Below are 13,001 nucleotides of genomic sequence, written 5' to 3' on the forward strand. Positions count from 1 at the left end.
TACATTTTGAAGAGCACATGCACCATATATCGCCTCTAATGAATTCCATGCGTTTTGATTAAAATACAGGCGAGTTTATGTGATTGAAATTCACTTTTCTATTGATTCATTCGTTCTGCAGGCAATACTTTCTTGTTATTTCTCTAATCATCGAATGCCAAAGCTTGCCTCTGGGAATTTCCATAGTTACTGAATTTATCAATTGGAATGGTCTTTTCCTAAAATTGATTCTTAGACCGTGCCTCCTGTTGTACAGCCAAATGAAAACTGAACGATCTTTTTCAATTCAGACATCACCCTATTTAAAGGTTACATCATTTCATACCTTCCAGTCATTTTCTTATGGTTGATGTGCAGTCACAGACGAGCTTATATATAAACTGGAAGTGTTCATAATCAGCATTTTATATATATACACACAATCAGTAAATACAAATGTCTGCCTTTTCACAGCTTTTCTTTTTACACAAGTAATTCATGACCATATTTCCTTTCAGGAATTTCTGTTAGCAATTGGGTGTGTAATCACTAGTTCTTTTTCTAAAAAAAAAAAAGCAAAATAAAAACCATTTACACATACATTTTCATAAATATTTTATTTCATTTTATTTTGATGAAAATGGGATTGTATATTATGTATTCTGTAACTTGCCTTTTCTGCTAAGAGTATGCCTTGGAAATATTTTCATATTAGTGTATATATATGTACATCTACCTCATTCTTTTAAACTGCTACATAATATTCCATAATATGGACTTAATAGTTTATTTAACCATTTCCTAATTAATTGGTTGTTTTCTTTTCTTTTCCTTTTTACTATTAAAAGCAATGCTACAATAAACATTCTTGTACATGTCTTTTTGCATGGGAGTATTTTTCGGGATCAGATGCCTGGAGATGGAATTGATGGATTAAAGAATGTGGAAAGTAGTTAATTAAATATGGCTGAAATGATAAATGTTTTCACATGACTTCAAAGTGCCTTTTAGTTAAAAGGAGAAGAGGTTTGCTCAAGGCCAGCACTACCTCCTTTGGCAAAAGGATTTTATGCAGTTCAAACTAGTAACCAAAAAATGTAAGACATATAAGCTAAGCTCTTACTCTTTTTTCCTTTGGAAGTCAGCCTTTGAGTCAGGCCACAGTACTAGTTTCAAGTACTCTGTGAAAGGAGTGTAATCATGTGATGTAATAAACGGATGTTGAAAACTGTTTATGAATGTGTTTTTTGGACCCCACCCAGAAACATGTTTCTGAGGCTATTCCTGGAAATTTTGATCTCTTCTGCAATAAATAAACATGCCAACAGATAGCTGGAATCCATGTAAAATGGATTATTCTACATGATAAGAGAATATGCATTTTAAACTTAAGAAAAGGTAATACATTTGTCTGAGGACATTTAGCCTACCCATCCAATACTATCTCTCTCACCTTTTCCAGATTTCTCTTATGTAGTGTCAGAGTTTCATTTTCAATGTTGCCAACTTGCCCGAAATTACACAACCACCAACACTATCAAGCTCAAACTCACTGCCATTGAGTCAATTCGGATTCATAGCGATCCTATAGGACTGGGTAGACTGGGTAGTGGGTTTCCGAAACGAATTGTTCACTGGAGTGCAAAGCAGCTGGTGGTTTTCCATGACTGCCCTGGCCATTCACAGCCCAATTCATAACCACGAAGCCACCCTGCCTCTTACTAGTAGGTCCATTCAAACGCTTCAAGGTTCTACCCATTCCCCAACTAAAGCCGCCTCCACTTTTTAAGGGTCTTTTGGAGTAGCATCTACTCTTCCAGTATGACATCAGCAGGCCACTGCGTAACCACTGCGTCCACAAGGGTTCCTAACGAACAAGATAGAAAACGCTCATGCTCAAACCTAGGCATTATCAATGTCAAGGTTTTATGAATCACGACCGGCAACAAAAGATACCAGTGACACAGACCGTGACGTTCCTGGTTAAAAATAAGATTTCTTTGTTATTTGGTTTTCTTAGGTTTATTAGCCATGGGTATGTCTTTGCATTGCCTTTTAAAAAAATATTTCCCTATCTAGATATTTCTCCTGTGATTTCTTTATGCATTTTATTCTTGGTCTTCTCCTAATATTGTAACTTGGTGTGTGGTTTTTGGGCTTACAGAAATTTTTCTTTTTATATCATGTACTCTGCATTTTAGAATATCTTTCCAGCTCCAAAGTATATTGTTCCATTTCCCCCCAGCTTTTTTTTTTTTTTGGCTTTGTTTTGTATTTGGTTGCTTAAACCAGATACCTGGAAGTTATTTTGTCAGAGGTAGAAATCAAATGTTTCTAAGTAATTAAGAGGCTTAAAAAATTCATGTAAAATTACACTTTCCTGCCCTTTTATTTTTCTACAAACTTCTTGAAGCCCAAACATCACTTAAAAGTTTAGCCTTAAGGAAAAAGAAGGTTCAGCCTTGACCCATGATTTAAAAATTGTCCATTGATCTTTTGTTTTATACATGCACAATGCTAGCTTGTCAGACTTAGGTTCCCAAACTTATCTGACCCACCACCCCTTTTTCAGGGGAAAAATTATTCTCAGTGTCCCCTGGCAATTAAAAACTTTTTTACTCTAGTCCATAATCGAGGATGAAATGTATCTGACTTTGCAGCCCCCTGGATCATTCCAGTGCCCCCCAAGTGACAGTAGCCCATGTGAGGAAGCTCTGCCTGGACTACGGGTTCTATCCTGCTGCGCCCCATAGCCTTCCTCTTTGCTCAAACATGCTGTCGCCTTGCTCTCATGCCTCGTGGATCACTTTAGAAATAGTTTGTCGCATTTCCTAATACACTGCACTGGAAAGTCTATTGAATTATAAAAATTAATGGATTGATTTGAGAGTATTTGGGTTTGCCAGCCAATGGCATATCTTTCTCGCCTTTTCAGATCTTGTGCACACTCATAATTTATACATTTCACTTTATTAGACTATCATACACTTTTCCTTGCTATTGTATGTGCAATCTTACATTTGCAGCATTTTGTGTAATTTGTTTTTCACTTCTATGTTAGAGTTTTATTTAAATTGACTTATCTTTTTTTCTTGTTCTTGGGATTTAATACGTATATCATGCTATATTTCAATCATGTCAAGTAGAATTATAGAGCTTTTACCACAATCAGTTTCCAAACTTTTTTGAAAAGATTTTATTGAGGGAAAGAGCTCCTGGGAGGGAAGAGAGAGCAGAGAAAGGGACAGGAGCATGCTGAGCTCCCAGGTGGGTTCTGTATAAGAAGATGAAGGAAAGCATTTTCCTTCATGTAGAGATAATCACATATTAGTACATTAATGGAGTGAATTATGTCACTAAATTTCCAAATACTGGATCATTCTTACATTCTTAAAATATGGACATAATGTTATTCTTTTAATGGACTGGTGTATTTGGTTTGTTGTTTTACTCAAACATTGAAATATATGTGATATACTTCTGTTTTCAAAGATGAAAAACTGCTTGCTCAATTTTCATCTGAGATTTATGCTAGCCTCAAAGAATTAGGAAGCGCACCTATCCCCCCACCCCCCAATTTTGGGTTGTTTTGTGTAAATTCAAGTTTCTTAAACTGCTTTGCTAGAATTTTTACAGTAGGAGTTAGAGATTTCTTTTCCTTTCTTTTTTTAATGATTTCCTGTGGTTAGGTGCTGTGCTTTTTTATGATTCACAAGTAACATTTTTTAATTGAAAAGAAGAAAACACCCACCTCATCTAGTTTTATTTTAAATTTACCAGTACAAATTTGAATAATGCTATTTTTAAAGATTCCTACATACCTTGAACTGTGTTTTCCTTTCTTATTCCATATTTTAATTAAAATTAAATTTTAAGCTTTGTTATTGGGTGCGGTGCAAATTTTTTCTTTTTCTTTCCCCAAAATGTTTTGAGTTCTCCTATTGGCCTGTCATTCCTAACAAAGGTTTATTAATGATTTTATTAGCTTTGTGTGGATCCAGGCCAACATCATAGAAACTACAAACAACCACAACCACAATATCACAGTTGATATATATATATATAAATATATATAATCATCAGACTATATATTGCCACCTTAGAGTTTGCTGATAGTATTTATAATAGTTCATTAGTTTTTATTATGTGCATTGAACTTTTTCGTATTACATCCAATGTCAGGAGAAATAAGAGTATATTGGATGGGACTAGAATATATTGTTTAGTATGTACATCTATGTGTATATACATACATGTACATATATACACATGTATATGTACAATATACATATATATGAAGTAAAACAAAAGTAGAGAGTGCTCTATCACTCTCTACTTTGTTTGCCAACCGCTCCTTACCTCTGGGAAGTATTTGCATAAGTTTCACTATGCTAATTTTTTGCATGTTTCTATTAAAATTAGCATAACAACTTTGCAAAGATAGCGGAAGTGGAGGTGGGGAGGAAGCAGTTGGCAAACAAATGTAGAAGGCATGTGTTAGAATTTACAGAAGAAAATGTGATAAATGGCTTCTATGTCTTAGAGGTGCTTGAGATTGTAAAATTTTTCTTGATAAGGTATTTTTTCTTTTAAGTTTTCTGTTTTACTTTTATCTTGCTGCTTGGATAACAATCAAGACATCAATAGCCACAGACAGAAAGAAGGTACTTCCTCCCTTGGCCTAGATATTAGAGATACTGTGCTTCATAAAGTGCAGGAGGATCTCTGACCTTTGGTACAAGTCACCCCCATCAATGCCCCATTTTGTCTATTTTCATCGTAATGACTCCATATGGACATTATAAATTGAAGTTGACTTACTTTGTAATTGGAGAAAACACTCCTAGTGGACTCACTGACCTAAAATTGCTGCAAGTTTCATTTAAACTGACAAACAGCTCTGCACTGAGCAGTGTGGGTATTGCTCACTATTACGGGCAAAGACACTGTTCTAAACACTTGACAGTTTAATTCAAGCCCTGGTGGTACTATGGGTTAGGCCTTAGGCTGCTAACTGAAACTCAAGCAATTCAAAACTATCAATTGGAAACTCGGGAACTATACAGGGTTCCTGAGTAGGAATCAACTCAATGGCAATGGTTTGGGTGTTTTGGCATCTGAGTCTATACAATGGTGCTCCTTCCTGGATGATGCAAATGCACCCAGTTACTAAGTGAAAGGGAACCCACCGTACCTCAGAATAAAGGCCTGGCAATCAACTTATATTAGCCATTGAATTGAAAGCTCTGTGGAGCAAAGGTCTACTCTTGATACTCATAAAGTCACCCACCATGGATCAGAATAGATTTGCTAGCAACCGATTTTTAGTCCTTAAAATAATTACCCTTTTTCATCACTTCTAGTAGACTCACAAATTTCCCCACCTTCTTAACAATTCTTAAGATCACAAAGCATCTTACAATTAATCAAAGTCCCAACCAAGTGACCTGGTGATCGTAGTGAGCTTTACCTTAATACCTGTGTCTGATTAAAAATGTTCCTAGCACCAGAGCATCTGAGTCTTCGAATGTGTCTTAAGTTATATGAGGTTGTGATATATATATATATATAAATATATTTAGCAGAAGTGACATGGCTTCTTCACTAACCCCCAGTCAATAAGTAGCAAAGAGCAGCTTTTAACTCACCTGTTGAACTCCAGAGACTTTAGCTCAACTGTGCGGGCTCTGAGTGAAGGAAATACAGTTGAGTGAATAGAAGGAGGAAGGTAAGCTATTTTGCAGCACAAAAGTATTTACATATTAGATCAAACCATATAAAATTACTGACTTAAACTGTAAGTAAAAACACAATACTTTATATCAGGACACAAAGGTATTCTAGGACATGGATGTATGTGAAGGAAGGGGAATGGGAGGGTGAAGGAGAGGAAAAAGCATTTTTAATGTAATGCTGTTTTCTATTCCCGGATACTTTCCCTCACTGCTTCCACCCAGCCTGGCATGTGATGAGCATTACTCTTCAGCCGTCCCCTCCAGTGCCAGCTGACAATGGGCCTGTGAAGACAGGCCCTAGAGAACCATCTGAAGGATCCTTCCTGACAGCCACTCTGGACGATCCCCTTCCAACGTAGGACCACGGCCGCCTACCGTCCCTGACCGAAATGGTTCAAGTTCTGGTTGTAAAGCAGAACCATTTTGGAAACCAAAGTAACATTTTCAGGCTCTTGGGGAATAGTTTGCCAGCAAAAACTCATTTTCTTCTCTACCAAGAAACATGATTTTTAAAAATAATTTTATTGGAGACTCATACAACTCATCATAATCCATATATCAATTGAATCAGGCCTGTTTGTACATATGTTGCCTTCATTCTTTTCTAGACATTTACTTTCTATTGAGCCTTTGGTGTCAGCTCTTCCCCCTTCCTTCCCCCCCCCCATAACCCCTTGATAGATTGTACATTGTTATTATTTTCAACTCTCACACTGACCGATGTCTCTCTTCCCCCATGTTTTCTGTTCTTCTTCCCCCTGGAGAGGGGTGTATGGTTATATGTCGACCATTGTGATCGGTTCCCCCTTTCTCCCTTTCTCTTCTCCTCTTCCCCCAACCTTTCTGGTATCACTATTCCCACCCCCGTTTCACCCTGTGTCGTGAGCTCCTGTCTCTTAATTATACCTGTGTACAGTTTTGGTCTAGTCTGGATTGAGAAGCAGCACTGGGCTCATGGTAGTGGGGGGTGAGGAAGCCTCAAGGACCCAGATTAATATCTTGTGTTTCATCAGTGCTCTACTGAACCCTGGTGACTTATCCCTTCCCCGTAGCCCCTCTGTCGGGAGATTGTTCCACTATCTACAGATGGGCTTTGGATCTCTGCTCCAGCCCCCTCCTTCTCAACAATATGTTTTTATTTGTTATGTGTCTGCTGGTGCCTATTACCCAGTCTCTAGGATTTCTCATGATCGCACCGGCAGTGTGCTTCTTCCATGTGGCTTCATTGCTGAATGGCGGCTTGTGCAACTTTAAGCCGTGAAGACCACAGACTTTATATCTTTCAATAGCTGGGCACCATCCACCTTCTTCACCACATTTGCTTATGCACCCGTTTTGTCTTCAGCAATTGTGTCAGGAGGGTGAACATCTCAGACTGCCGATTGGTTAGAACAAAGTGTTTTTGTATTGAGGGAGGGTATGAGGAGAGGCCCAAAGTCCATCCCCTGCCTCAGTGTATTGCCGTATAAATATATGTACATGGGCCAATACCTCTATTTTTGTGGATTAATGTATCTATATATGTACACCACCATGTTTGTATCTCTATTCATTGCTTTGCTTCCTTGGGCATTCCTCTGTTTCCTTTTACCTTCCTCTTGCCTCACTGTCACTTTCTCTTTATTTCTACCTCTTGGTACCTCCCTTAGATAGCTTGCTGTTATTCCAACACCTGCTCTCCTCCACTCCATCTCGGATCCCTATCTGCTTCTTGTTATTGACCCCAACACCCCGTCCATGTTGAAGCCTGCTCACCGCCCCCCTCCCCACTCCCTTCACCTCCCAGGTCTCCCCAGGACCATCGGTCCTGCTGCTCTCTCCTCAGGCATGCCTCCAGTGCTTATCCTATATAGGTAGGTACACCGACTCTGACATAGCCCTACCTGATTTTTTTTAATGAAAATAGTAAATACATAAGGATAAATAAATAAAAAGAGAAGAAATATACAAAAATCCCGGTCTGTTCGCTGGCCTTCAAGACTGCCCAGGAGCTGCCCCTCCAGGCCTGGAGTGCCCTTGGAGGCTCCTCAGGGGCTTCGTATCTCTGCCTCACTCCAGCTACTGATCTGGCATGCACCCTTCTTGGTTCGCTCCATTACGGGGGGGTTCAGACCCCATGGCCTCCCCACCATGTGACCCCAGAAATGTCCTCTGCCACAGTCTGCTCCAGTCAGGGGACAGCATGACCTGTGCTGTTGTAGATTGCCCAGTCCCCTCTGTGTCCCATTAACTCCCTGCAGCGATGTCATCCTCTGAGCCTGGTGTGCCAGCGTGGGATTCAGTCCCACTCTTTCTCTCCCTTCCTCCTGGCCTGCCTCCGTGTGTGTGTGTGAGTGTGAGTGTGTGTGTGTGTGTGTGTGTGTGTGTGTGATGCTGGCCCCTCTCCCCCTGTAGGTTCAGTGCTGCTGTCCGCCACACCTACTTCAAGGGAGGGGTCAGTCTGGCTCTGGTTGGGGCAGCCCTGTAGCTCTCTCTTTACATGCATCCTTCCACGTGGCCACGCTGTCCTCACGGTTTGGTGCGTCATGGTAGGGTCTGCATCCCCACTCCCGTGTCTGTGGGGAGACCAGTACTCTCTCCCTAGGTGGATTAGTGTCCTGCTTCCTCCATCGTCATTTCACTTTCATGCCCCCCCTCTTTTGTTCCTCTCCACTCCCTCCTTTTCCCATTTTTGTATTGGACCAACATGTACCTCCTTGGGTTTGGTCCAACCTCCTCCCCATTCCCTGTATCTCAACCCAAATGTTATGACATAGTTGGCTTCTCTTCTATACCTACTGTGCTGATTACACTTACCTCAGGGGACTCATGCTGTACTCCTTCTGTGATTGGCTGACTTCGCTTAGCATAATTTCCTCCAACTCTTCCCATGAAAAGATGTGTTTCATGTGCTCATCAGTGCTTTTTAGTGATGCATAGTACTGCATTGTGTGTATGTGTCAGAGTTACTGATCCACTTGTCTACCGATGGAAATCTAGATTGTTTCCAACTCTTTGTGATTGTGAATTGTGCTGCAATAAACATCAGAGTGCATACGACTGGTTGTGGTATTTCTTACCTCTTCTGGGTATATGACCAGTAGAGGGATAGCAGGGTCATAAGGTAGCTCAATTTCCATCTTTTTAAGTATCACCAGATCGCTTTCCATAGCAGCTGTACATATCTACAAGACCACCAACAATGTAAGGGAGTTCCCATCTGGCCACATCCTCTCCAACATTTGTTGCTGTCTGATTTTCTGATTTGGGCTAGCCTCAAAGGTGTTAGATGGTATCTCATGGTTGTTTTGATTTGCATTTCTCTGATGACTAATGATCAGGAGCATTTTATCATATGTTTATTGGCCAGATGGGTCTCCTCCCTAGTGTAACTTCTTTTCAATTGAAAGATGAATCTTTCACTGTTTCTTTATCCAACAGAGCTCATTTGTTTTTCTGTTACACTAGCGGTGAGGCTGCCCAAACCAAGGCAACATCCTGAAGTGCCTTGAGGAGACACTAACCTTTTCCACAGTCACAGATGGCACCACCCTCCCGGGGTAGGACCCTACCTCTGTCCTTTAATAGCTGCACAAACTTGGGCAATTGAGTCCCTCTGTGTCCTTGAGAGCTCAGAGTGCATTGTAGAGACAGCTCGTGTGAGGACGCTGCCTGGAGCAGGGAGAGCACCATAAACGCTCCATGAGAGTTCACCATTGCTGTTATTGTCATGAACACGTGGTCTTCAGTATTTGCATATCCGTCCTTTCCACTTGCCAGCCTTATTTAATTTATAAAAGGCGAAGATGTGCGCACTCTAACAAAACTGTCTCGGTCTAGGCTCTTCGTTTGTCCATCAGTATCGACACGACAGCCCTCAGAACCCTTATAAGGACTTGACAATTCTGGGATGCACACTTACTTCACCTTTTCAACATGCACAACGACCTTGGTCAAACAAACAAAGGAAAACCTTTCATTGTGTCTGTTAGAAGAAAACTTTCAGGCTTACTTCGTTCATGCTATGTTTTAAACTCCCTTGCCGTGAGATAAAGCAGCATTCAGTGATCTCTATAATATATCTGGTCCTAACAGTGATGTCGGGGAATAGTGAAGTTTCCTGAGGTAAATTAATGCATGAGGGCGTCTCAGTGACCAAAATGCTGCCACACCTACTGACTTCAGTTACTCCATCACCAGCCCAGGAAGAATATCCAGGAAATCCGGAACCACGGAAATTCTAAAAATTGATTACATTGCCTGGAAGTAATAGATCCTAAAGAGATCAAACTTTATTACTTTGGAGATTTTCCTTGTGGACTTGGGAATGAAAAATACAGATTTAATAACTCAGCTCTCTTAGCAGAATCATCTATTTAAAGCTGGCTCACCTAATTCTCTATCCACTTTCTAATATTTCCCTGCTTAACAATACCATTCCTCTTAAACCCTTTGACTGCATGAACAGGAATCATCAAAAAATTAGGTCATCATGCAACATTAGATCTTAATAACTGATGTACAGGGCATAGGGACAAACATATCAAATTGCTCTTTTTGTTAATCATGATCACATAGGAACATAATGCCAGTAGCACCCGGTTTATTAAATCCCTCAGCACAAGTGACATAACCGATACAAAGGTGTTATATAAGCTCAGAAGGACTAGACACACGTTATCCTTCAAATATTACACTAACAACTTGGAAAATTTAATTGCATACGTATGAGCAAAAAGGGCTAACTCGGTTTAAAACCTCCAATCTGTCTTATGCTTTAAAAGTTAATGCTTCGGGCTGCCTGAACCTGGGCCTCTGGCTCCCCAGGACCACAGGAGAGATGGGGCTGCCCTGGCTTCCACTGGTTCCAATATGTGCTTGTGGATTTGATTTCCCTCAAATACTTTATTGTAACTATAACTTCCCAAAGGTGAGATGAAACTATTAAATGGTGTAACAAACGAATTCCTGTCCCTTAGGTGGGTGCCGTCTTTCACTCTTTCTGCGCATTCAATGTCTTCTTCTGTCGTCATAGCACAATTCTGAAGAGATGGCTCATCAGAGAAGGGCGCAATGGGTGCCTAAGACCGAGCCATCCAGTGGCCTGGAGGAGGGATAACCGAGCCCAGGATAATGTCCTCTCTCTATCTGTCTGTCGGTAGAGAAAGCCTGAGTCCTCGGGGGAGCGTGAACTCACACTCATCCCCAGAGCAACCACAGGAACTCCCAGCATGAGAACTGGGGGAACCCCAAGACAACCTGCACCGGAGACTCCCGAGGACCTGCAGAACCAGCCCCAGGCCGGGCTTTCCTCTCCATGCCCCCAAGGGGTGAGCAACGGACACGCTCTGTGGTCGCTCCCAGAGGACACGCGATCTGGGTGTGCGAACCACGTTGCGATTGACATCTCCTGGGACTTGGGCAGCACACTCGTGGGAACATATCCAAGGCTGGTGCACACGACACCATGATGGCTGCGGACCAGGGTGCTGGTGGCCCAGGGACCCTGGAGGGAAAGGTCTTGGGTGGCGGCAGACATAGGCCTGCTGGGTTGACCCCCAGACGTTCAGCAAAACCGCCAGCAGCTTGAAAGCTGCAGCAGTCCCTGGGGAGTTTCACATCGGGGCGAAGGCGACCGCGCCTCGAGGACAGGTGCATCCACATGGCCTTTCCTCCAGGCCAGTCTGGGACCTCCAGCGGCAGCTCTCTGGGAAGTGTGGCTACAGGGCGATTTGGGAGGTGCGTTACAACACGCACTACAGCAAAGCTTAACTTTAGTCAGTTAACCATTTTATTATCATTTATTTTAGCAACCCTAAAATAATGGGCATAGGAAGAACTTGGCGGTGAGGAAAGTCCCTTGGGGATCGACTGCAACCCGAAGATGCAGTGGGAAGGCAGTGGTGTCTTGACGCCTAAGGACAGCTCCAAGGACAGGGCTTAGGAGGCTGTGACCCTCAGTTTCCTTCCCCACGCGTCTTGGCTGAGGACTCTGCCGGCGGACCGCACACTGGGCAGTGGCCTTCCAGCTTCTCCTTGTCACCCAGGGACGAGGCCAGTTCTCTTGGGAGCAAGCACATTCTATGCGCCAAACAGTCTTTCCCCCACGTTATTCCACGGGCATCCACACACATCAATAAGCAGACTGAGCAGCAGGAGCGAGCCAGAGGGTGGTAGTCCCATGCCATCGGTGGCCAAGAAGCTCCACCCTCCGGACTCTGTTTAAACAACTGTGTGAGTGTCACCACAGGCGTGGTAGTGGGGGTTCCGTCTGATGAGGGTGCAACCCCAAGTATTCAGTCTCAGTCTTGGACTATCCTGTCAGTTCCGGTTTCCTTCTTGTCAGCCGTTTGGTTGTTTCTTTCTTTATTCTTGCTGACCATTTTGCTGTTCAAGGTGACTCCATTGTGTATGCTCCATTCCAGAAGCAAGCGGAGGGCTCCACGTTTGAAATACATTAGAATGGGGGGGGGATGTGGGGGAAGCAGAGATAAAGATGAGGGGAGACACAGGTGGGGGGGAGGGGGACTGAGAGGACCATTGAACCTTCAGCCTTTCTCTTTCCATCAAAATAGCAAGCACAAAGTTTGAGGGAGTTTGCCTTATATTTTTTGTGTGTGTTTCTAGTGTTTTGTGGATATCAATAAAGGATGTGTAGACATTTTTATATAGTGGGGGGTGTGGTAGCTCCTTGAAATAGAAATACTATAGCTTGTAAGGATGTTGAGACCCCAGGAGGCAAGAAGAGTTCCAGTTATTTGTATTACTCCCAGTGTTTGAGGCCACATGATGAGCTCACACACAAAAGACATTGACATCTGACAGCTACAGAGAAGAGAATGTTAGGGTACCTCACTAGGGCCAACAAGGCCAGATTAAAACAGGATGAGTCTCCAAAAGATAGCAGGAACGTAGATACGTTTTCTGATCCAGAAAGCCCACAACCATTCCCTTGAGCAAATGTGTAAACCTCTGAGAATATATTGCCATACTTTAAGACAGCTCCTTCTAGCCAAATTGTCCACACTGTTATGTCACCTGAACGTGTGAAATTCTGGTTAAAAATGTTTTTGCTTTTCTCTGAAATCTTACTTTACCAGCTAAAATGTGCATGTATATTTTAGTAGACCAATTAATTGGTGCGCATGGTCAAAATTCTATTACATTATACAGATAGAAGTTTGGGTATGTTATTATACATTGGTGTTCAGCATTGCTTAGAGAGATTTATATATATGTATATATATATATAATTTGTTTCTTTAGTAGCATTAGAATTATAGGAAAAAATGCACAGAAAGTCTTCCT

The sequence above is a fragment of the Tenrec ecaudatus genome, chromosome 15, assembly GCF_050624435.1.
Source record: "Tenrec ecaudatus isolate mTenEca1 chromosome 15, mTenEca1.hap1, whole genome shotgun sequence".
NCBI lineage: Eukaryota > Metazoa > Chordata > Mammalia > Afrosoricida > Tenrecidae > Tenrec > Tenrec ecaudatus.